Source organism: Hordeum vulgare, chromosome 6H (assembly GCF_904849725.1).
Source record: "Hordeum vulgare subsp. vulgare chromosome 6H, MorexV3_pseudomolecules_assembly, whole genome shotgun sequence".
In the NCBI taxonomy this organism is placed as follows: Eukaryota; Viridiplantae; Streptophyta; class Magnoliopsida; order Poales; family Poaceae; genus Hordeum; species Hordeum vulgare.
The window spans coordinates 552,897,533-552,922,245 of NC_058523.1; positions in this window are offsets into that span (position 1 = coordinate 552,897,533).

A 24,713-nucleotide genomic window follows, 5' to 3' on the forward strand; every position below is an offset into this window, starting at 1 on the left:
AGTAGTCACTCTGTTTCTCTAGCTGGGAGAGTCACAAAGGTGAAATATCTTAGATTGATGTTGTTCGTAGTTAAATGGAAAATAAGACTACCGGGTCGGTATGTGACACATAGCTAATAAATACATGTTGGCACTTGGCACTATAGAGATAGAGCAACATGACAAAAATTGGCATTATACAATCATATCCTTGGAGCAGTCTGCAGGTAGCGTGACCTTCGGATCGCGGTGGTTGTTGCCGACCCCGCACCTCGCACTGGAACCAACGCTCTTGTCCTTGTGGTGGCGCACGATCTGCTCTCATCCTTGCCGGTGTAATCGTCCAGGTCCAGCTTCGGGCATCAACAAGGCTTCACACATAAATTGCAATATGGACATGCAACTTGTCCCCGCTTTTTGGACGAAAAAAGAGGAACCATTCAGTACTTTACTAACATGCTCTTGATTGGCAGGACAACTCTGCATGCTCTCTATTAAATGTGTTGATTTTCTTTCATAAAGGCATGCATTGCCCAGCTCCCGTTGCAAATAGAAAGCTATTATAAGACAGATCACAAATGAATGGAGGGGCCGGCCATGTTCAAACATCACTAATCCTATCAACCTTCCAAAAAGAAGTGCACACATCACCTAGTCAATAGCACGAATAGTACCAAACCAACTGATCACGGAGTTGGGGGTGATCATGTTAGGGAACGTCGCATGGGAAACAAAAATTTTCCTACGCGCACGAAGACCTATCATGGTGATGTCCATCTACGAGGGGGATTTCAGATCTACGTACCCTTGTAGATCGTACAACAGAAGCGTTAATAAACGTGGTTGATGTAGTGGAACGTCCTCACGTCCCTCGATCCGCCCCGCGAACCAACCCACGAACCGTCCCGCGATCCGTCCCACGATCCGCTCCGATCTAGTGCCGAACGGACGGCACCTCCGCCTTCAACACACATACAGTTCGACGATGATCTCGGCCTTATTGATCCAGCAAGAGAGACGGAGAGGTAGATGAGTTCTCCGGCTGCGTGACGGCGCTCCGGAGGTTGGTGGTGATCTAATCTCAGCAGGGCTCCGCCCAAGCTCCGCAGAAACACGATCTAGAGGAAAAACCGTGGAGGTATGTGGTCGGGCTGCCGTGGAAAAGTTGTCTCAAATCAGCCCTAAAACCTCCGTATATATAGGTGGGAGGGGAGGGGCCTTTCCTTGGGGCTCAAGGAGCCCCAAGGGGTTCGGCCGAAGGGGGGGGAAGAGGAGTCGTCCTCCAATCCTAGTCCAACTAGGATTGGAAGGTGGAGTCCTTCCCTTCCTTCCCACTTCCCCTTTTTTTCTCTTTGATTTTCTTATCTCCCTGCGCAGGGGCCTCTTTGGGCTTTCCCACCAGCCCACTAAGGGCTGGTGCGGCACCCCTAAGGCCTATGGGCTTCCCCGGGGTGGGCTGCCCCCCGGTGAACATCTGGAACCCATTCGTCATTCCCGGTACATTCCTGGTAACTCCGAAAACCTTCCGTTAATCAAATGAGGTCATCCTATATATCAATCTTCGTCTCCAGACCATTTCGAAAACCCTCGTGACGTCCGTGATCTCATTTGGGACTCCGAACAACATTCGTTAACCAACCATATAACTCAAATACGCATAAATCAATGTCGAACCTTAAGTGTGCAGACCCTGTGGGTTCGAGAACTATGTAGACATGACCCGAGGGACTCCTCGATCAATATCCAATAGCGGGACTTGGATGCCCATATTGGATCCTACAAAATATACGAAGATCTTATCGTTTGAACTTTGAACTTCAGTGCCAAGGATTCATATAATCACGTATGTCATTCCCTTTGTCCTTCGGTATGTTACTTGCCCGAGATTCGATCGTCAGTATCCGCATACCTATTTCAATCTCGTTTACCAGCAAGTCTCGTTACTCGTTCCGTAATACAAGATCCCGTAACTTACACTAAGTCACATTGATTGCAAGGCTTGTGTGTGATGTTGTATTACCGAGTGGGCCCCGAGATACCTCTCCGTCACACGGAGTGACAAATCCCAGTCTCGAGTCATACTAACTCAACGGACATCTTCGGAGATACGTGTAGAGCATCTTTATAGCCACCCAGTTACGTTGTGACGTTTGATACACACAAAGTATTCCTCCGGTGTCAGTGAGTTATATGATCTCATGGTCATAGGAATAAATACTTGACACGCAGAAAACAGTAGCAACAAAATGACATGATCAACTTGCTATGTCTATTAGTTTGGGTCTAGTCCATCACATGAATCTCCCAATGACGTGATCCAGTTATCAAGCAACAACACCTTGTACATAGTCAGAAGACCCTGACTATCCTTGATCAACTGGCTAGCCAACTATTGGCTTGCTAGGGACAGTGTTTTGTCTATGTATCCACACATGTATCTAAGTCTTCATTCAATACAATTATAGCATGGATGATAAACGATTATCTTGATACAGGAATAATAATAATAACTTAATTATCATTGCATCTAGGGCATAATTCCAACAGTCTCCCACTTGCACTAGAGTTAATAATCTAGCCCTCACATCACCATGCGAGTTACATTGTAATAAATCTAACACCCATACAGTTCTGGTGTTGATCATGCTTTGCCCGTGGAAGAGGTTTAGTCAGCGGGTCTGCTATATTCAGATCCGTGTGCACATTGCATATATTTACGTCCTCCCCTTCGGCGTAGTCGCGGATGAGGTTGAAGCGTCGTTTGATGTGTCTGGTCTTCTTGTGAAACCGTGGTTCCTTTGCTAAGGCAATGGCACCCGTGTTGTCACAAAACAAGGTTATTGGATTCAGTGCGCTTGGCACCACTCCAAGATCCGTCATGAACTGCTTCATCCAGACACCCTCCTTAGCCACCTCCGAGGCAGCCATGTACACCGCTTCACATGTAGAATCAGCTACGACGCTTTGCATGGAACTGCACCAGCTTACCGCACCCCCATTAAGAATAAATACGTATCCGGTCTGTGACTTAGAGTCGTCCAGATCTGTGTCAAAGCTTGCATCGACGTAACCTTTTACGGCGAGCTCTTCGTCACCTCCATACACGAGAAACATCTCCTTAGTCCTTTTCAGGTACTTCGGGATATTCTGTACCAGCGTCCAGTGATCCACTCCTGGATTACTCTGGAACCTGCCTATCATACTTATGGCCAGGCTAACGTCCGGTCTAGTGCACAACATTGCATACATGATAGAACCTATGGCTGAAGCATAGGGGACGGTGCTCATATGCTCTCTATCTTTATCAGTTGCTGGACACTGAGTCTTACTCAATCTCGTACCTTGTAAAACCGGCAAGAACCCCTTCTTGGACTGTTCCATTTTGAACCTCTTCAAAACTTTATCAAGGTATGTACTTTGTGAAAGTCCTATCAGGCGTTTCGATCTATCCCTATAGATCTTAATGCCTAGAATGTAAGCAGCTTCTCCTAGGTCCTTCATAGAGAAACTTTTATTCAAGTAATCCTTTATGCTCTCCAAAAACTCCACGTTGTTTCCAATCAGCAATATGTCATCCACATATAATATTAGAAACGCCACAGAGCTCCCACTCACTTTCTTGTAAATACAAGATTCTCCAACCACTTGTATAAACCCAAATGCTTTGATCACCTCATCAAAGCGTTGATTCCAACTCCGAGATGCTTGCACCAGTCCATAAATGGATCGCTGGAGCTTGCACACTTTGTTAGCATTTTTAGGATCGACAAAACCTTCGGGTTGCATCATATACAACTCTTCCTTAAGGAAACCGTTAAGGAACGCTGTTTTGACATCCATCTGCCAGATTTCATAATCGAAAAATGCAGCTATTGCCAACATGATTCTGACGGACTTAAGCATCGCTACGGGTGAGAATGTCTCATCGTAGTTAACCCCTTGAACTTGTGAAAAACCCTTTGCCACAAGTCGAGCTTTATAAACGGTCACATTACCGTCAGCGTCCGTCTTCTTCTTAAATATCCATTTGTTCTGAATAGCCTTGCGACCTTCAGGTAGTACTTCCAAAGTCCATACTTTGTTTTCATACATAGATCCTATCTCAGACTTCATGGCCTCCAGCCATTTGTTGGAATCTGGGCCCACCATTGCTTCTTCATGATTCGCAGGCTCATTGTTGTCTAACAACATAATTGATAAGACGGGATTACCATACCACTCTGGAATAGTACGCGGTCTCGTCGACCTGCGAGGTTCGACAGGAACTTGATCCAGAGTTTCATGATCATCATCATTAACTTCCTCCTCATCCGGCGTCGCAACGACAGGGGTTTCCCCTTGCCCTGCGCCACCATCCAGAGGTATGAGAGGTTCGACAACCTCATCAAGTTCTATCTTCCTCCCACTCAATTCTCTCGAGAGAAACTCCTTCTCGAGAAAAGCTCCGTTCTTAGCAACAAACACTTTGCCCTCGAATTTGAGATAGAAGGTATACCCAACTGTCTCTTTTGGATAACCTATGAAGATGCACTTTTCCGCTTTGGGTTCCAGCTTTTCAGGCTGAAGCTTTTTGACATAAGCATCACATCCCCAAACTTTAAGAAACGACAACTTTGGTCTTTTGCCATACCAAAGTTCGTATGGTGTCGTATCAATGGATTTTGATGGTGCCCTATTTAAAGTGAATGCAGTTGTTTCTAATGCATAACCCCAAAACGATAACGACAAATCGGTAAGAGACATCATAGATCGCACCATCTCTAATAAAGTATGATTACGACGTTCGGACACACCATTACGCTGTGGTGTTCCAGGCGGTGTCAACTGTGAAACAATTCCACATTGTCTTAAGTGAGCACCAAACTCGAAACTCAGATATTCACGCCCACGATCACACCGTAGGAACTTGATCTTCTTGTTACGATGATTTTCAACTTCACTCTGAAATTGTTTGAACTTTTCAAATGTTTCAGACTTGTGTTTCATCAAGTAGACATAACCATATCTACTCAAATCGTCAGTGAAGGTGAGAAAATAACGATATCCGCTGCGTGCCTCCACGCTCATCGGACCACACACCTCGGTATGTATGATTTCTAGCAAGTCAGTCGCACGTTCCATTGTTCCGAAGAACGGAGTTTTAGTCATCTTGCCCATAAGGCATGGTTCGCACGTGTCAAGTGAATCAAAGTCAAGTGACTCCAAAAGTCCATCGGAATGGAGTTTCTTCATGCGCTTTACACCAATATGACCTAAGCGGCAGTGCCACAAAAACATGGCGCTATCATTGTTAACTCTAACTCTTTTGGTCTCAATCTTATGTATATGTGTATTATCATTATCAAGATTCAATATGAACAATCCTCTCACATTGGGTGCATGACAATAAAAGATATTACTCATAGAAATAGAACAACCTTTATTCTCTGACTTAAACGAGTAACCATCTCGCAATAAACAAGATCCAGATATAATGTTCATGCTTAACGCAGGCACTAAATAACAATTATTTAAGTTCATAACTAATCCTGATGGTAACTGAAGTGAAACTGTGACGACGACGATTGCATCAACCTTGGAACCATTTCCCACACGCATCGTCACTTCATCTTTCGCCAGCCTTCGCCTATTCCGCAGTTCCTGTTTCGAGTTGCAAATATGAGCAACAGAACCGGTATCGAATACCCAGGCACTACTACGAGAGCTGGTTAAGTACACATCAATAACATGTATATAAAATATACCTGATTTTTCTTTGGCCGCCTTCTTATCAACCACATACTTGGGGCAGTTGCGCTTCCAGTGACCCATACCCTTGCAATAATAGCAGTCCGTTTCAGGCTTAGGTCCAACTTTGGGTTTCTTCGTCGGATTGGCAACAGGTTTGCCGCTCTTCTTTGAATTACCCTTCTTTCCTTTGCCGTTTCTCTTGAAACTAGTGGTCTTATTCACCATCAACACTTGATGCTCTTTACGGAGTTCTGACTCTGCGACTTTCAGCATCGTGAACAACTCCTGGGTGACTTGTTCATCCCTTGCATGTTGTAGTTCAACACAAAGCCCTTATAGCTTGGCGATAGTGATTGAAGAATTCTGTTAGTGATAGCCTCTTGTGGGAGTTCAATCCCCAGCTCAGCTAGACGGTTTGAGTACCCACACATTTTGAGCACGTGTTCACTGACAGACGAGTTCTCCTCCATCTTGCAAGCATAGAATTTATCGGAGGTCTCATACCTCTCGATCCAGGCGTTCTTCTGAAAGATAAACTTCAAATCCTGGAACATCTCATATGCTCCATGATGCTCAAAGCGACGTTGAAGTCCCGGCTCTAAGCCATACAAGACTACACATTGAACTACTGAGTAGTCCTCCTTACGTGTTAACCAAGCGTTCTTAACATCTTGGTCAGCCGTAGCGGGTGGTTCATCTCCTAGCACAACATTAAGGACATAATCCTTCTTCCTAGATTGCAGGAGCAACTTAAGATTACGAGCCCAGTCTACAAAGTTGCTTCCATCATCTTTCAACTTAGCTTTCTCTAGGAACGTATTAAAATTCAGGGTGACTGTCGCGTGAGCCATGATCTACAACACAAATATATTCAAAGTGGACTTAGACTATGTTCAAGATAATTAGAGTTTAACTTAATCAAATTACTTGCTAAACTCCCACTCAAAAAGTACATCTCTCTAGTCATTTGAGTGGTTCATGATCCAATTCCACTAGCTCAAGTCCGATCATCACGTGAGTTGATGATAGTTTTAGTGGTAAGCATCCCTATGCTAATCATATCAACTATATGATTCATGATCGACCTTTCGGTCTCATGTGTTCCGAGCCCATGTCTACACATGCTAGGCTCGTCAAGCTTAACCTGAGTGTTCTGCGCGTGCAACTGTTTTGCACCCATTGTATGTGAACGTTGAGTCTATCACACCCGATCATCACGTGGTGTCTCGAAACGACGAACTGTAGCAACGGTGCACAGTCGGGGAGAACACAATTTCGTCTTGAAATATTAGTGAGAGATCACCTCATAATGCTACCGTCGTTCTAAGCAAAATAAGGTGCATAAAAGGATTAACATCACATGCAATTCATAAGTGACATGATATGGCCATCATCACGTGCTTCTTGATCTCCATCACCAAAGCACCGACACGATCTTCTGTCACCGGCGCCACACCATGATCTCCATCAACGTGTCGCCATCGGGGTTGTCGTGCTACTCATGCTATTGCTACTAAAGCTACATCCTAGCAAAATAGTAAACGCATCTGCAAGCACAGACGTTAGTTTAAAGACAACCCTATGGCTCCTGCCGGTTGCTGTACCATCGACGTGCAAGTCGATATTAACTATTAAAACATGATCATCTCATACATCCAATATATCACATCACATCGTTGGCCATATCACATCACAAGCATACCCTGCAAAAACAAGTTAGACGTCCTCTAATTGTTGTTGCATGTTTTACGTGGTGACCATGGGTATCTAGTAGGATCGCATCTTACTTATGCAAACACCACAACGGATATATATGAATTGCTATTTAACCTCATCCAAGGACCTCCTCGGTCAAATCCGATTCAACTAAAGTTGGAGAAACCGACACTCGCCAGTCATCTTTGAGAAACGGAGTTGCTCATAGCGATGAAACCAGTCTCTCGTAAGCGTACGAGTAATGTTGGTCCGAGCCGCTTCAATCCAACAATACCGTGGAATCAAGAAAAGACTAAGGAGGGCAACAAATCGCACATCACCGGCCACAAAAAATTTTGTGTTCTACTTGAGATGACATCTACGCATGAACCTCGCTCATAATGCCACTGTTGGGGAACGTCGCATGGGAAACAAAAAATTTCCTACGCGCACGAAGACCTATCATGGTGATGTCTATCTACGAGGGGGATTTCAGATCTACGTACCCTTGTAGATCGCACAACGAAAGTGTTAATAAACGCGGTTGATGTAGTGGAACGTCCTCACGTCCCTCGATTCACCCCCCGAACCGTCCCACGATCCGCTCCGATCTAGTGCCGAACGGACAACACCTCCGCGTTCAGCACATGTACACCTCGACAATGATCTCGGCCTTCTTGATCCAGCAAGAGAGACGGAGAGTTATATGAGTTCTCCAGTAGTGTGACTGCGCTCCGGAGGTTTGTGGTGATCTAATCTCAGCAGGGCACCGCCCGAGCTCCGCAGAAACGCGATCTAGAGGAAAAACCGTGGAGATATGTGGTCGGGCTGCCGTGGAAAAGTTGTCTCAAATCAGCCCTAAAACCTCCGTATATATAGGTGGGAGGGGAGGGGCCTTGCCTTGGGGCTCAAGGAGCCCCAAGGGGTTCAGCCGAAGGGGGGGAAGAGGAGTCCTCCTCCAATCCTAGTCCAATTAGGATTGGAAGGTGGAGTCCTTCCCTTCCTTCCCACTTCCCCTTTTTTTTCTCTTTGATTTTCTTATCTCCCTGCGCAGGGGCGTCTTTGGGCTTGCCCACCAGCCCACTAAGGGCTGGTGCAGCACCCCTAAGGCCTATGGGCTTCCCCGGGGTGCCCCCCCGGTGAACATCCGGAACCCATTCGTTATTCCCGGTAACTCCGAAAACCTTCCGGTAATCAAATGAGGTCATCCTATATATTAATCTTCATCTCCGAACCATTCCAGAAACCCTCGTGACGTCCGTGATCTCATCCGGGACTCCGAACAACATTCGGTAACCAACCATATAACACAAATACACATAAAACAACATCGAACCTTAAGTGTGCAGACTCTGCGGGTTCGAGAACTATGTAGACATGACCCGAGGGACTCCTTGGTCAATATCCAATAGCGGGACCTGGATGCCCATATTGGATCCTACATATTCTACGAAGATCTTATCATTTGAACCTCAGTGCCAATGATTCATATAATCCCGTATGTCATTCCCTTTGTCCTTCGGTATGTTACTTGCCCGAGATTCGATCGTCAGTATCCGCATACCTATTTCAATCTCGTTTACCGGCAAGTTTCTTTACTCATTCCGTAATATAAGATCCCGTAACTTACACTAAGTCACATTGCTTGCAAGGCTTGTGTGTGATGTTGTATTACCGAGTGGGCCCCGAGATATTTCTCCGTCACACGGAGTGACAAATCCCAGTATCGATTCATACTAACTCAACGGACACCTTTGGAGATACCTGTAGAGCATCTTTATAGCCATCCAGTTACGTTGTGACGTTTGATACACACAAAGTATTCCTCCGGTGTCAGTGAGTTATATGATCTCATGGTCATAGAAATAAATACTTGACACGCAGAAAACAGTAGCAACAAAATGACACGATCAACATGCTACGTCTATTAGTTTGGGTCTAGTCCATCACATGATTCTCGCAATGACGTGATCCAGTTATCAAGCAACAACACCTTGTACATAGTCAGAAGACCCTGACTATCCTTGATCAACTGGCTAGCCAACTAGAGGCTTGCTAGGGACAGTGTTTTGTCAATGTATCCACACATGTATCTAAGTCTTCATTCAATACAATTATAGCATGGATAATAAACGATTATCTTGATACAGGAATTATAATAATAACTTATTTATCATTGCCTCTAGGGCATAATTCCAACAGATCATGCTCATCTTATCATTGGAACCCAACCAAATTTCGCAGGGAGATGCTCTCTCACACTATTCACTTGTTCCACTATACATTAACAATCTCTAGAAAAAAGTCCAGCTCTTACTTTCCAATCTAGTTTCTCTGCATCATGATTATCTAGAAGAACCAAACATCAAGTGTATAATGCAGAAATTATTGGGTTTACAACATAATCATTGATGTTAAAGAAACTGAAAATTTGTATAGGAAGAACAATTATGCTCACACGGCAAATTCTGAGGTCCCACTTTTAAGATATGAGATTCGAAGGGGGTCTGTAGTATGGGGCTTTACATGTTAAAGCTGTGAAATTACCTCTAAATAAGTCAAAAGTACACCTTTACGAGATCATATTTTCTAATTCTTCCCTCTCATATATGAGAATTGAACACGACCATAGATACATAATCAAATCCAACTGAACCAAATCAAACCAGTCCAAGTTCTTCTTGCTAAGGCAAGAATGTACAAAAGGTATATACCAACGAACTGAATGTCCTCTGCACAAGTGGCTCTGCTCGTCAACCACTACTATCCAACCCGGAACTCTTCACTTGTGAGAGCGACACCACCACAAAGCCTAGATAGCCCTCGTTTCATCGATGATGGCTGACATCCAAACAACAGTCAATGAACAAGAGCAATTATATCTTTCTTCTGACCATATGAGAATCTGCAAACAAGTCAATTTTATTCAAGAATTAGTAGCTTACTTTTATTCATACAAGAACAATAGGTCATTTCAGACAAGGATGTATAAAAGAAACAAGGAAGATAGAGAGAGAGGATGAGAACCTTGTCGGCCCAAAGAGCAGCGGCACGACGACATTAACCAAAAACTCAGACAAGCTAGTGATGAGCACGCGTTGTTCTTGTCCAGCGAGGCGTTCACACCGATATCATACTCGCGGGAAATGAGATGGATGATGGAGATCGAGTAACCGCCCCATAGAGACAGGCAAGGCCATCGACACCGACGAGGGCGAGGGTTGGATCAAGGGACTCCTCGACCTCGTTGACGTGGCTGAAGCCATCGTCTATCCATGGGCGGCGCTTGAGCAGTAGGAAGGAGGTGAGAGCGGAAGATCCATGCACGCTTGCATGAGCGCCTAGCCGGCGCGATTAACGAAGATGAGGATGAGTCCGGCCACGACCGTGGGGGTAGAAGCCGCCTGGAGGAGGAGGACGAAGAGGGAAATCCTGTGAGTGGCCGTCGACCAGTAGCGCAATGGCGAGCGGCTGCTTGAGACGGGACGATGGTGGGGGATTTTCTCGAGAGGGATGGGATGGGAGGAGAGATCCTGTAGTTACGTAAGGAGAGTTGGGGACCTGTGGGTGCCTCGCCGTGGGCTTTTTTATGGAGGTTTTTTCTTCTTTTTATCGGGAAAGTGGGAATCAGGAGGGGATCGATAGGTGGATGTGGGAGGGGGATCATACTGGTTGAACCATCACAACCACAGATCCTCCTTTAATAGTAGAGATTGCTATTTGTTTGCAGCACTGCGTCATCTCGTGAACATTGCTAATTTTTTAATTCAGTAAAATATAGACGTCAAAAGTATAAGACATAAAACATATACCGGTACATATGTCTCCACACTGAGTTCAATAAGATGATATTAGCCCTTGTGCTTCCATCAAACTAATTCTTACGATCCACACAGATCAAAATTTATAGTAAAACTTTCATTGCCTTCAGGACCAAAAAGGTCGTGCATGTAATCCGAAAGGAACTATTAAAATAGTGCATGGACAGACCATGAAAACATAAATACCGTGAACATGGTTATTACATAATTTAATCTTGCTGACTTGATGTGTTGATCTCCATCACAACATATAACCTTTTTTTACGGGAATCATAACATATAACTTGATTCCTTCGGGAATGAGGTGAGAGCACATCCATTAGAATAAGACAACCAAACCAATTGATCAAGGAGTTGGGGGTGATCATGCTCGTGTTATCATTGGAACCCAGCCAGATTTTGCAGGGAGATGCTCTCTCACACTATTCACTTGTTCCACTATACATTAACAATCTCCGGAAAAAAAAGTCCATCTCTTACTTTCCAATCCACTTTCTCTGGATCATGATTATCTAGAAGAACCAAACATCAAGTATATAATGCAGAAATTATTGGGTTTACAACATAATCATTGATGTTAAAGAAACTGAAATTTTATATAGGAAGAACAATTATGCTCACACGGCAAATGTTGAGGTCCCATTTTTAGGATATGAGATTCGAAAGGAGTGTGTAGTGTGGGGCTTTACATGTTAAAGCTCTGAAATTACCTCTAAATAAGTCAAAAGTACACCTTTACGAGATCACATTTTCTAATTCTTCCTTCTCATATCCGAGAATTGAACACGACCATAGCTACATAATCAAATTCAACTGAACCTAATCAAACCAGTCCAAGTTCTTCTTGTCAAGGAAAGAATGTACAATAGGCATATACCAACGAACTGAATGTCCTCTACACAAGTGGACTCTACTCGTCAGCCATAATATCCGACCTGGAACTCTTCGCTGGTGAGTGCGACACCTCCACAAAGCCTAGATAACCATCCTTTCATCGGTGATGGTTGACATCCAAACAACCATCAATGGACAAGATCAATAATATCTTTCTTCTGATCGTACGAGAATCTGCAAACAAGTCAATTATATTCAAGAATAAGCAGCTTACCTTTATCCATACAAGAACAACAGGTAATTTCAGACAAGGATGTATAAAAGAAACAAGGAAGATAGAGAGAGAGGATGAGAACCTTGTCGGTCCAGAGAGCACCAGCACGACGACGTTGACCTAAAACTTAGATAAGCTAGCAATGAGCACACGTTTTTCTTGTCCGACGAGGCGTTCACACCGATATCGTACTTGCGGGAAATGAGATGGATGGTGGAGATCGAGTAACCGCCCCATAGAGGCGGGCGAGGCCGTCGACACCGGCGAGGGAGAGGGTTGGGTCAAGGTACTCCTCGACCTCATTGACGTGGCTGAAGCCATTGTCTACCCGTGGGCGGTGCTTGAGCGGTAGGAAGGAGGTGAGAGCTGCAGATCCATGGACGCTTGCATGAGCGCCTACGCTGGCGCGGTTAACAAAGATGAGGATGAGTCCGACCACTATGATGGGGGAAGCGGGCGCCTGGAGGAGGAGGACGAAGAGGGAAATCCTGTGAGTGGCCGTCGGCCAGTAGCGCAATGGTGATATGTCCCAAACGTATCTATAATTTCTGCTTGTCCCATGATCTTTTGGGTGACATTGTTATATGTTTTGCACATATTTGGACTAACCTACTAACTCAGTGCACCCAGTGCCAGTTCCTATGTGCTGATGTCCCTTTTGCAGGGGCTTTTACCCAATTTTCCGAAGCTCCAAAAATCTTGAGATAAATATTTAAAAATCAGCGTACCATAAGGTTCCGGAATCACCAAAGATGGGCCATAGGGGGGCCAGGTGCCGCCCTAACGAACTATGGGAGCGGCCTACCCCTAGGCCGCGTGAGGAGGCTGCCTCGTTGGGCTCCACCGCCTCGGGTGCCCTACTTTGGCTCCTATTTTTACCCCCGTCGAGGAAATGCTGATTTCGGAACCCTTTTCGCCAGAAGCAATTCCAATCTCCGCCGCCATCGCCGACAAGTTTTGGGGGACTAGAATCCCTGTGCTGGCACCCTGCCGGGATGGGGAAGTGCCCCCAGATTCATCTCCATAGATGTTGCTTCCTCCTTCCATGATGCGGGAGTAGTTCCTCCTCGGGGTTGAGGTCTTCTACAGTAGCTATGTGGTCAATTCTCTCTCCCATGATGTGATCTTGATTGCGATCATAGGCTATGTTAATCTAGGGTGATCCCATGATGTTTCCCCTTCTTCTATGTATTGGATTGATGTACTTACTTGATCTTATCTAGTATAATCCCCAAGACCATGGTGACAACTGTCTATTGGACATGGATTAGAAGAATATTTTCATGAGTGATTTCCTCTTTTGTGAATTGATTGAAGATTGAGAGTCTCTTGGTCATTGTCTTCGAATATCCTTGAGATATGTTGTGGTGATTGTGGTACTCTCTTTGGATGGCCGCGGTGACATTGGGAAATCCATAGATGAGAACTATGAACTCTGAGGTGTGCTTTTGTAGCCCTACATAATTCTCGTCCTCTCTTGACCACAAAGGAATAACCTCCAAGTACGTCACCATTGCATGTTTTAGTGGAAATATCATGTGACACTAGTAGAAAATGGCCCTTTTGTCCCGGTTCCAGAGGCTCATTAGCCCCGGTTCTTGAATCGGGGCTAAATGGTCGGGACTAAAGCCCAAAATCTTTAGTCCCGGTTTGCTTACCAACCGGGACCGAACTGTCTCCACATGGCCGATGCGGGTAGCCCTGGCAGGAGGTGCTTTAGTCCCGGTTGGTAACACCAACCGGGACAAAATGGCATCCACGCGTCAGCATCTAGACGAAGCTGTTTTTTTGAATGGGGGGCGGGGGGTTGGAGCATTAATTTAGTGGTTTCATATTGTGTTAGCTAGCTAATAGAGAGAAGTGTACTCTCTTTCTCCATGTTTGGTCGAACAACAAGTTTTCGTATATGTATCCGACGCTATTACATATATACAATATAACATATTTTACAATTAATCCAAAACATCATCTAATTAAGATCCAATGACAAATCCACATGGCATTCTCCGTCTTTAGGTATGACGTGGTCAAGAAAGAATCCCGCCAATTCCTCTTGAATTGCTCGTATGCGATCATATGGTAGGAGTTCATCCCGCATTTGCAAAATCTAATTTAAAGAAGGGGGTCAATACATGCATATATATTAATAAAACTCAATACAATTGTGAATATTGTTTACGTACTTGAAATTGTTCATCAGAGAAAACCCGCTCAGAGGTCGAGTGGCGAATGAACTCGCATACGTAGTATGCACATAAAACAGTGCCTTCTTTATGGTACATATACTTTATGAGAATAGAGTTCAATCAAACTGATAAGCAAGCATGGTAATGATATACTGACGAAAATTTGAATCAGTTAGAGATGCGCGGAACTAGCTATACTACTTATTTTGGGGTGCGTAAATTGCAACTCTTTGTTTAGACCGGTAACCTTATTGGCGAACTTCGTCCAAACCCTGCCACGCAAAGAAAATGATTACTTGATATCAGGAAATTAACGAAAGTTGCATGCCGATATGGTCTCGGTATATTGACTAAACTTACTTCTTGAGCATTGCAGTTATGTCCTCATAATCCTCATCGTCTTTACGTCTCGAGTCTAAGACATTTACTAATGCCCTGTCAACGTCAATGGATAGCATAATAAAGTGGTCTCTACGCACGCATATATAACTCATCAATTGTATTACTTAATTAACCTTGATTGAGTGAAACGGAGTTTACAGAGAAGACAACAACACTCACTTGAAGTTGTAAGGGAAGATTATTTCCCTTTTTTGATGTATAAGGAACGAGTTTAGCAAATTCTCCTTGGTCTCTTTGATTGAGTTTATTACCGTCAATTCATTTACGGCGTTTGGGCTAATGAACCCAACGTCGATGATTCCTGCTTTTTTTAATTCGACGATCTTTAATCTGCAAAATATATATAGCGAGGATAATTATATATACATGCAATGAACGAGCTAAGCTCGAGACTTAACTATAGAAGTAATACTTACAGACAGTAGGAAGTCATGAGTTGTTTATCAAGGGTCAGTTGATTGTATATCTGAAATAACTCCTCAAATTGAATAGTAATCACGAGAAGTCCAATGAATTCGTGCTCTGGTTTCACTACCACATACATAGCGTTTCTCCCAGACTCCCTGCAGGTTTTCATGTACCACTCGTGCAATCTATGCATCATCGTTGTTAGAGCAGGATGACTAGGTTTGATGAGAGGCTTCCCGTGCATGTATTTATATTGTTCTTTTGTTACATCATCCCTCAAGTAATCATCAGGATTGGTACCGGGGCACCATCTCCGGATGATTAGCGACGACGATATCGAGCTCGGGAATTGTTTTCCCACTTGTTCGTTCTACTAACCTTGCATCACTAGAAGTAGTTCCCGACCGCACCGCTTCTGCATATGTCTTTTTAAGAATGCGGATACAGTTGGAATCCGGTGCAAGCGCTGCTGGACGCTGCAGTTGATTGATAGTGCACTCCACTTTCACCGGATCTAGCTTCTCCTTCGGAGGTGGAGTTTTCTTTGCAAACTGGGCCCTCAATTCGGCACGACATATCTCCTCGTTTTCCTCCTTGGTCCTCTCATATGGTAACTTTTCCAGAGACTTGAAAGATGGACCGTATCTGAATTGCCTCCGCCTCTGCTTGTATTGCTAGCCGCCGGAGAGAAGGAGGCGTCTCTCTTCCGCTTGAGAGAAGGAGGCGGACTGCTCTCACGCGTCGGACGAGCCAAAGCGGCCGCGTTTGTCTTCCGACGTTGCCGACGAGGCGAAGGAGGAGGCGTACTGCTCTGACGCACCGAAGTAGGCGAAGGAGAAGGCGAAGTGCCCTCACGCGTCGGAGGAGCTAGAGAAGGAGGCGGAGTGCCCTGATCACTGATACGTCCCCGTCGTATCTACTTTTCAGAACTCTTTTGCCCTTGTTTTGGACTCTAACTTACATGATTTGAATGGAACTAACCCGGACTAACGCTGTTTTCAGCAGAACTGCCATGGTGTTGTTTTTGTGCAGAAATAAAAGTTCTCGGAATGTCCGGAAAATTTACGAAGATTTTTTCTGGAATAAAAGAAAAATACCTGCGCAAAGATCCACCGGAGGTGGCGTGCCAGTGGGCCACAAGCCCACAGGCCGCGGCCACCCCCCTAGGCCGCGCCGTGAGGGCTTGTGGGGCCCACGTGGCACCACCACCCCCAAACTCAGCTCTATATCTTCCGTCTCGCCCGAAAAAAATCAGAGAGAAGGTTTCATCGTGTTTTGCGATACGGAGGCGCCGCCACATCATGTTCTTCATCTGGAGGGCAGATCTGGAGTCCGTTTCGGACTCCGGAGAGGGGAAATCGTTGCCATCGTCATCATCAACCTTCCTCCATCGACAATTACATGATGCTCTTCATCGTTCGTGAGTAATCTCATCGTAGGCTTGCTGGACAATGATGAGTTGGATGAGATCTATCATGTAATCGAGTTAGTTCTTGACGGGGATTGATTCCTAGTATCCACTATGTTCTAGATTGATGTTGCTACTACTTGGCTATGCTTAATGCTTGTCACTAGGGCCCGAGTGCCAAGATTTCAGATCTGAACCTATTATGTTGTCGCCCATATATGTGTGTTTTAGATCCTATCTTGCAAGTTGTAGTCACCTACTATGTGTTATGACCCGGCAACCCCGGAGTGACAATAGCCGGAACCACTCCCGAAGATGACCATAGTATGAGGAGTTCATGTATTCACCACGTGTTAATGCGTTGGTCCGGTTCTTTATTAAAAGGAGAACCTTAATATCCCGTAGTTTCCGTTAGGACCCCGCTGCCACGAGAGGGATGGACAATAGATGTCATGCAAGTTCTTTTCCCTAAGCACGTATGACTACATATGGAATACATGCCTACATTAGATTGAAGAACATGAGCTAGTTACTTATCTCTCCGTGTTATAGCTGTTACATGATGAATCACATCCGTCATACTCATCCATCACCGACCCACTGCCTACGAGTCTTTTACTACTGGTTCTCGCTATGTTACTTTGTCTTGGCTTGTCCCTTGCTAGAAAAGGGATTGGGCCACTTTGCTGCTGCTGTTACTTTGCTACTGCTGCTACTGCTGTTCCTTGTTGCAAGACTTTTCTGGAGCCGTAGCCGGGGAAGCATTCTTTTCAAGAATAATCCCCCGTCAATGTGCTATTTACTGGCGCCATTGATACAACAATTAGGAATAGTCTGTCGTCAACAGATCGTTTCTGGCACCGTTGCTATCATACTACTTTGCTGCTGATACTTTGCTTGCAGACACTAATCTTTCAGGTGTGGTTGAATCTGACACACTCAGCTGCTAATACTTGAGAATATTCTTTCACTTCCCTTGTGTGAACCAACAAATTTGGGTTGAATACTCTACCCTCGAAAACTGCTGCGATCCCATACGCTTGTGGGACATCAAGGCTTTTTCTCGCGCCGTTGCCGAGGAGGCACAACTATATTCTCTGAGTCACTTGGGATTGACGTCTGCTGGTCACTATGAGGAATCTGAAAGATCCAAGAACTAAAATCTTGCCTTCCACTACAAGGAGAGGTAAGGAATTGCCATCTAGCTCTGCACTTGATTCACCTTCAGTTATGAGTAAGTTTGCGACATCACCTCCTGCTAGAAATCTTGATATGTCGCCTGTGCTTGATGATGCTACTTCTGCTGCCCATGATGCTTATGATGAAGCTATGCTTGATACTATGCCTAATGATGCTATGCTTGATACTATGCCTGCTATGCCTAATACTGCTTTGCCACAAGGTGCATTCCTTGATGCACATATTGCTAGAGTTGCTGCTAGATGTGATGATACTTCTGAAACTACTGATACTATCGAAGTAGAACCTGCTACTATGCGTGAATTGCCTGTTATGCCTGATACGCGCTATGTTATGGAGGGAGAGATAGCTGAGGACTTTCTTGCATGTAAGGATAGCTATGATGTTGAGAAACTTCTGCGCAAGTGGAAAGAAAAATCTCTGAACGCTAGGATGAAATACGACCTGAAGTTTGCTACTTCGCCTATCTTTGTGACCGATAAGGATTATGAATTCTCTGTCGACCCTGAGTTAATTACTCTAGTCGAATCTGATCCTTTTCACGGTTATGAGTCTGAAACGGTTGTAGCCCATCTTACCAAACTGCATGATATAGCCACCCTATTCACTAGTGAGGAAAAGATCCGCCACTACTATATGCTCAAGCTGTCTCCTTTCTCGCTAAAGGATGATGCTAAGACCTGGTTTACTTCTCTTGCTCCTGGTTGTGTGTGTAGCCCCCAGGATATGGTCTACTACTTCTTTGAAAAATATTTCCCTGCCCATAAGAAGCAAGCTGCCTTGCAGGAAATATACAACTTTGTTCAAGCTGAAGAACAGAGTCTCCCACAAGTTTGGGGGAGGCTCATCCAGCTACTGAATGCTTTGCCTGATCACCCTCTTGAGAAGAATGAAATACTTGATATCTTCAATAATGGACTTACCGATGCTTCCAAAGACCACCTGGATAGTTGTGCTGGTTGTGTTTTTAGGGAATGAACTGTAGAACAAGCTGAGATTCTACTGAATAACATCTTGTGCAATGAGAATCCTAGGACTATTCCCGAACCACCTCCTAAGCCAACTCCAAAGAAAAGAGGTATTCTATTCCTCAGTCTTGAAGATATGCAAGAAGCCAAGAAATATATGCGAGAGAAAGGCATTAAATCTGAAGATGTCAAAAATCTACCACCTATCGAAGAGATCCATGGTCTCGATAACCCGATACAGGTAGTAGAAGTAAATTCTCTGCGTAGGTTTGATGAGAGTGATATTCCTTTTGATAAACCTGCTAGCTTATGCATGGATGAATTTGATAACTTTGTTGCCAAACAATAGAGTTTAAATGATTATGTTGGCACACAATTGGAACAGAATGCTCATATGCTTAGTCATTTAAGTGCTTGTGTGGACAGAAATGCCAATGGTCTTAAGCTTCTGAGTAAACATGCTTCTATGGTAACTAATCAGGTAGAACAAGTACTTAAAGCTCAAAATGACTTGCTCGATGAGTTGAATGACAATTCTGTCAGAGTCGTTACTAGAGGCGGTAGAATGACCCAGGAACCTTTGTATCCTGAGGGTCATCCGAAGAGAGTTGAACAAGATTCTCAAGGAGTTAGCACTGATGCACCTAGTCATCCTAGAAAGAAGAAGAAAGATGATAGGAACCTGCACGCTAGCAACCCTGTTGCTGCTACCCCTAAGAGTCCAAACGATGCCTCTATCTCTGATGCTGAAACACAATCTGGTGATGAACATGAGCCTAATGATAATATCAATATTGATGTTCATGAAGATGCTCAGCCTAGCAATGAAAAGTATGTGGAGATTGAATTTAGTGTTGATCTTGATAACCCACAGCCTAAGACTAAGAGATACGACAAGAATGACTTCGCTGCTAGGAAGCATGGTAAAGAAAGGGAACCATGGGTTCAGAAACCTATGCCCTTTCCTACCATCCAAGAAAAAGGATGATGAGGATTTTGAGCGATTTGTTGAGATGATCAGACCTGTCTTTCTGCAGATGCGTTTGACGGATATGCTCAAGATGTCTCCGTATGCTAAGTACATGAAAGATATTGTGACTAATAAGAGGAGGATACCTGAGCTGGAGATTTCCACCATGCTTGCTAATTATACCTTCAAGGGTGGAACTCCTAAGAAACTAGGTGATCCCGGTGTGCCCACTATACCTTGCTCCATTAAAGGCAAGTACGTTAGAACTGCGTTATGCGACCTTCTAGCCGGTGTTAGTGTTATGCCTCTCTCTATCTATCGTAGACTTGAACTGGATAAGTTGACACCCACTGAAATCTCTCTGCAAATGGCCGACAAATCAACTGCTTTCCCTATTGGCATTTGCGAGGATGTGCATGTTGTGGTTGCTAACACCACTATCTTAACAGACTTTGTTATCTTGGATATTCCAGAGGACGATGCCATGACTGTTATCCTCGTAAGACCCTTTTTAAACACTGCAGGGGCTGTTATAGATTGCAACAAAGGCAATGTAACTTTCCATGTCAACGGTAATGAGCATACGGTGCACTTTCCGAAGAAACAATATCGAGTACATTGCATCAATGCTATCGAAAAAACTTCATCGATTCTTATCGGGAGCTTTGAATGCCCTATTCCTCGTGTCAAGATGAAGTATGATTTGCTTGTTGGGGAGATACACATCCCCATTGAGGTGACCTAGTGACTATTCGAAAATTCTCCGTTCTCTTTTGCGATTCGAGAAAGTTTTGTCGAGGGGATTTGATCAACCCCATTGCCGGATTTCTTTCGATGACCATGAGATGGATGAATCGAGGAGTCACAAACCTCTGTTCCAAGCTTTCACCTTCGGTTGCTTAGAAGAATAAAGATAGGTTTAGTTTAGTTTTCCCTGTTTTCTGTTTTAGTGTCCGGTGGAAAAGTACCCCGAAAATAAAAGTTCTCCGAACGCCGTGAAAATCAAGTATGATTTTTTCTGGATTTTTTGAAAAATACTGGGACAAAGAGTCTGTCTGGGGGCCATACCAGTGGGCCACAAGCCGTAGGGGCGCGGGCACCCCCCTGGCCGCGCCACCCAGGCTTCTGGGGCCCACATGCACCCCCTCCACTCATTCTTGCTCTCATCCGCTTCTCCTACCTCCAGAAAAAATCATTTCGTAGCTCAAACCCGTGTTCTTGCTCCTCTTGCTGGGATTTTCGATCTCTTTGCTCAAATCACCGTTCTCCGAACTGTTTTGGGGAAATTACTCCTTGGTAAGTGACTCCTCCATTGGTCCAATTAGTTTTTTCTCTAGTGCCATATAGTCCGTGTATTTTTGCTGCCTTGGTGACCATGTTCTTGAGCTTTGCATGCTGATTCTATCTGGTCCCAAGTAGTTTTGATGCGTAATATGGCCTCTAGGCACTAGTGGGAGTAGTTGCTACAATCTTAGTTGAACCTTGTTCACCTTTCCTTTGGGTCACTGAAAATTTCAGAAAAGGGAGATGTTCAGGAGAAACTTTCATGGTGGTTCCTCAAGCAAGAGAGGTCCCCCTCTTGCGATTCGGGAGCCTGATCCTTACCAACCTAGGGACGCGCAGGTACAACCATGTGAATGGCCTTTGATACCTCTCCTTCGTATCTACTTTTCCGAACTCTTTTGCCCCTGTTTTGGACTCTAATTTGCATGATTTGAATGGAACTAACCCGGACTCACGCTTTTTTCAGCAGAATTGCCATGGTGTTGTTTTTGTGCAGAAATGAAAGTTCTCGGAACGTCCTGAAAATTTACGGAGATTTTTTCTGGAATAAAAGAAAAATACATGCGCAAAGTTCCACGTGAGGGGGCGTGCCAGTGGGCCACAAGCACCTGGGCCGCGGCCACCCCCTATGGTCGTGCCATGAGGGCTTGTGGGGCCCACATGGCACCACCGGCCCCAATCTCAGTCCTATATCTTCCGTTTCGCCTGGAAAAAAATAGAGAGAAGGTTTCATCGCGTTTTATGATACGGAGGCGCCGCCACATCCTGTTCTTCATCTGGAGGGCAGATCTGGAGTCCGTTTCGGGCTCCGAGAGGCGAAATCATCGCCATCGTCATCATCAACCTTTCTCCATCGACAATTCCGTGATGCTCTTCATCGTTCATGAGTAATCTCATCGTAGGCTTGCTGGACGGTGATGAGTTGGATGAGATCTATCATGTAATCGAGTTAGTTCTTGACGGGGATTGATCCCTAGTATCCACTATGTTCTAGATTGATGTTGCTACTACTTGGCTATGCTTAATGCTTGTCACTAGGGCCCGAGTGCCATGATTTCAGATATGAACCTATTATGTTGTCGCCAATATATGTGTGTTTTAGATCCTATCTTGCAAGTTGTAGTCACCTACTATGTGTTATGACCCGACAACCCCGGTGTGACAATAGCCGGAACCACTCCCGGAGATGACCATAGTATGAGGAGTTCATGTATTCACCGTGTGTTAATGCGTTGGTCCGGTTCTTTATTAAAAGGAGAACCTTAATATCCCATAGTTTCCATTAGGACTCCGCTGCCACGGGAGGGATGGACAATAGATGTCATGCAAGTTCTTTTCCCTAAGCACGTATGACTACATACGGAATACATGCCTACATTAGATTGATGAAAGGGAGCTAGCCACATATCTCTGCGTGTTATAGCTCTTACATGATGAATCACATCCGTCACACTCATCCATCACCGATCCACTGCCTACGAGTCTTTTACTATTGGTTCTCGCTACGTTACTTTGCCTGGGCTTGTCCCTTGCTACAAGAGGGATTGGGCACTTTGCTGCTGCTGTCACTACTGCTCTTACTTGTTACTTTGCTGCTGCTGCTACTACTGTTCCTTGCTACTCCGCTATTACTTGTTGCAAGACTTTGTTGGCGTTAACATCCCGTCAATAGGGCCTTTTCTGGCGCCATTGCTGGAAATTGTCAAAGCTTTTTCTGGTTCCGTTGCTATCATACTACCTTGCTACTGATACTTTGCTTGCAGGCACTAATCTTTCAGGTGTGGTTGAATTGACGACTCAGCTGCTAATACTTGAGAATATCCTTTAGCTTCACCTTGTGAGCGAATCAATAAATTTGGGTTGAATACTCTACACTCGAAAACTGCTGCGATCCCATATGCTTGTGGGACATCAAGGCTTTTCCTGGCGCCGTTGTTGGGGAGGCACAGCTATATTCTCTGAGTCACTTGGGATTGAAGTCTGCTGATCACTATGAGGAATCCGAAAGATCCAAGAACTAAAATCCTGCCTTCCACTACGAGGAGAGGTAAGGAACTGCCATCTAGCTCTGCACTTGATTCACCTTTAGTTTTGAGTAAGTTTGCGACTTCACCTCTTGCTAGAAATCTTGATATGTCGCCTGTGCTTGATGATGCTACTTCTGTTGCCCATGATGCTTATGATGCTATGCTTGATACTATGCCTGATGATGCTATGCTTGATACTATGCCTGATGATGCTATGCTTGATACTATGCCTGATGATGCCATGCTTGATACTATGCCTGATGATGCCATGCTAGATACTATGCCTGATGATGCTATGCTAGATAATGTGCCTGCTATGCCTGATAATGCTTTGCCAGTAGGTGCCCTTGATGCACATATTGATAGAGTTGCTGCTAGACGTGATGATACTTCTGAGACTGCTGATACTATTGAAGTAGAACCTGCTACTATGCCTGAATTTCCTGTTATGCCTGATACGCGCTATGTTATGGAGGGAGAGATAGCTGAGGATTTTCTTGCGTGTAAGGATAGCTATGATGTTGAGAAACTTCTGCGCAAGTGGAAAGAAAAATCTTTGAACGCTAGGATGAAATACGACCCGAAGTTTGCTACTTCGTCTATCTTTGTGACCGATAAGGATTATGAATTCTCTGTCGACCCTGAGTTAATCACTCTGGTCGAATCTGATCCCTTTCACGGTTATGAATCTGAAACGGTTGTAGCCCATCTTACCAAACTGCACGATATAGCCACCCTATTCACTAGTGAGGAAAAGATCCACCACTACTACATGCTCAAGCTGTTTCCTTTCTCGCTAAAGGATGATGCTAAGACCTGGTTCACTTCTCTTGCTCCTGGTTGTGTGCGTAGCCCCCAGGATATGTTCTACTACTTCTCTGAAACATATGTCCCTGCCCATAAGAAGCAAGCTGCCTTGCAGGAAATATACAACTTTGCTCAAGCTGAAGAAGAGAGTCTCCCACAAGCTTGGGGGAGGCTCATCCAGCTACTGAATGCTTTGCCTGATCACCCTCTTGAGAAGAACGAAATACTTGATATCTTCTATAATGGACTGACCGATGCTTCCAAAGACGACTTAGATAGTTATGCCGGTAATGTTTTTAGGGAACGAACCGTAGAACAAGCTGAGATTCTGTTAAATAACATCTTGTGCAATTAAAATACTTGTACTATTCCCGAACCACCCCCTAAGCCAACTCCGAAGAAAAGAGGTATTCTATTCCTCAGTCCCGAAGATATGCATGAAGCCAAGAAATCTTTGCGAGAGAAAGGCATTAAATCTGAAGATGTCAAAAATCTACCACCTATCGAAGAGATCCATGGTCTCGATAACCCGATACAGGTAGTAGAAGTAAATTCTCTGCGTAGGTTTGATGAGAGTGATATTACTTTTGATAAACCTGCTAGCTTATGCATGGATGAATTTGATAACTTTGTTGCCAAACAACAGAGTTTCAGTGATTATGTTAGCAGACAATTGGAAAAGAATGCTCGTATGCTTAGTCATTTAAGTGCTTGTGTGGA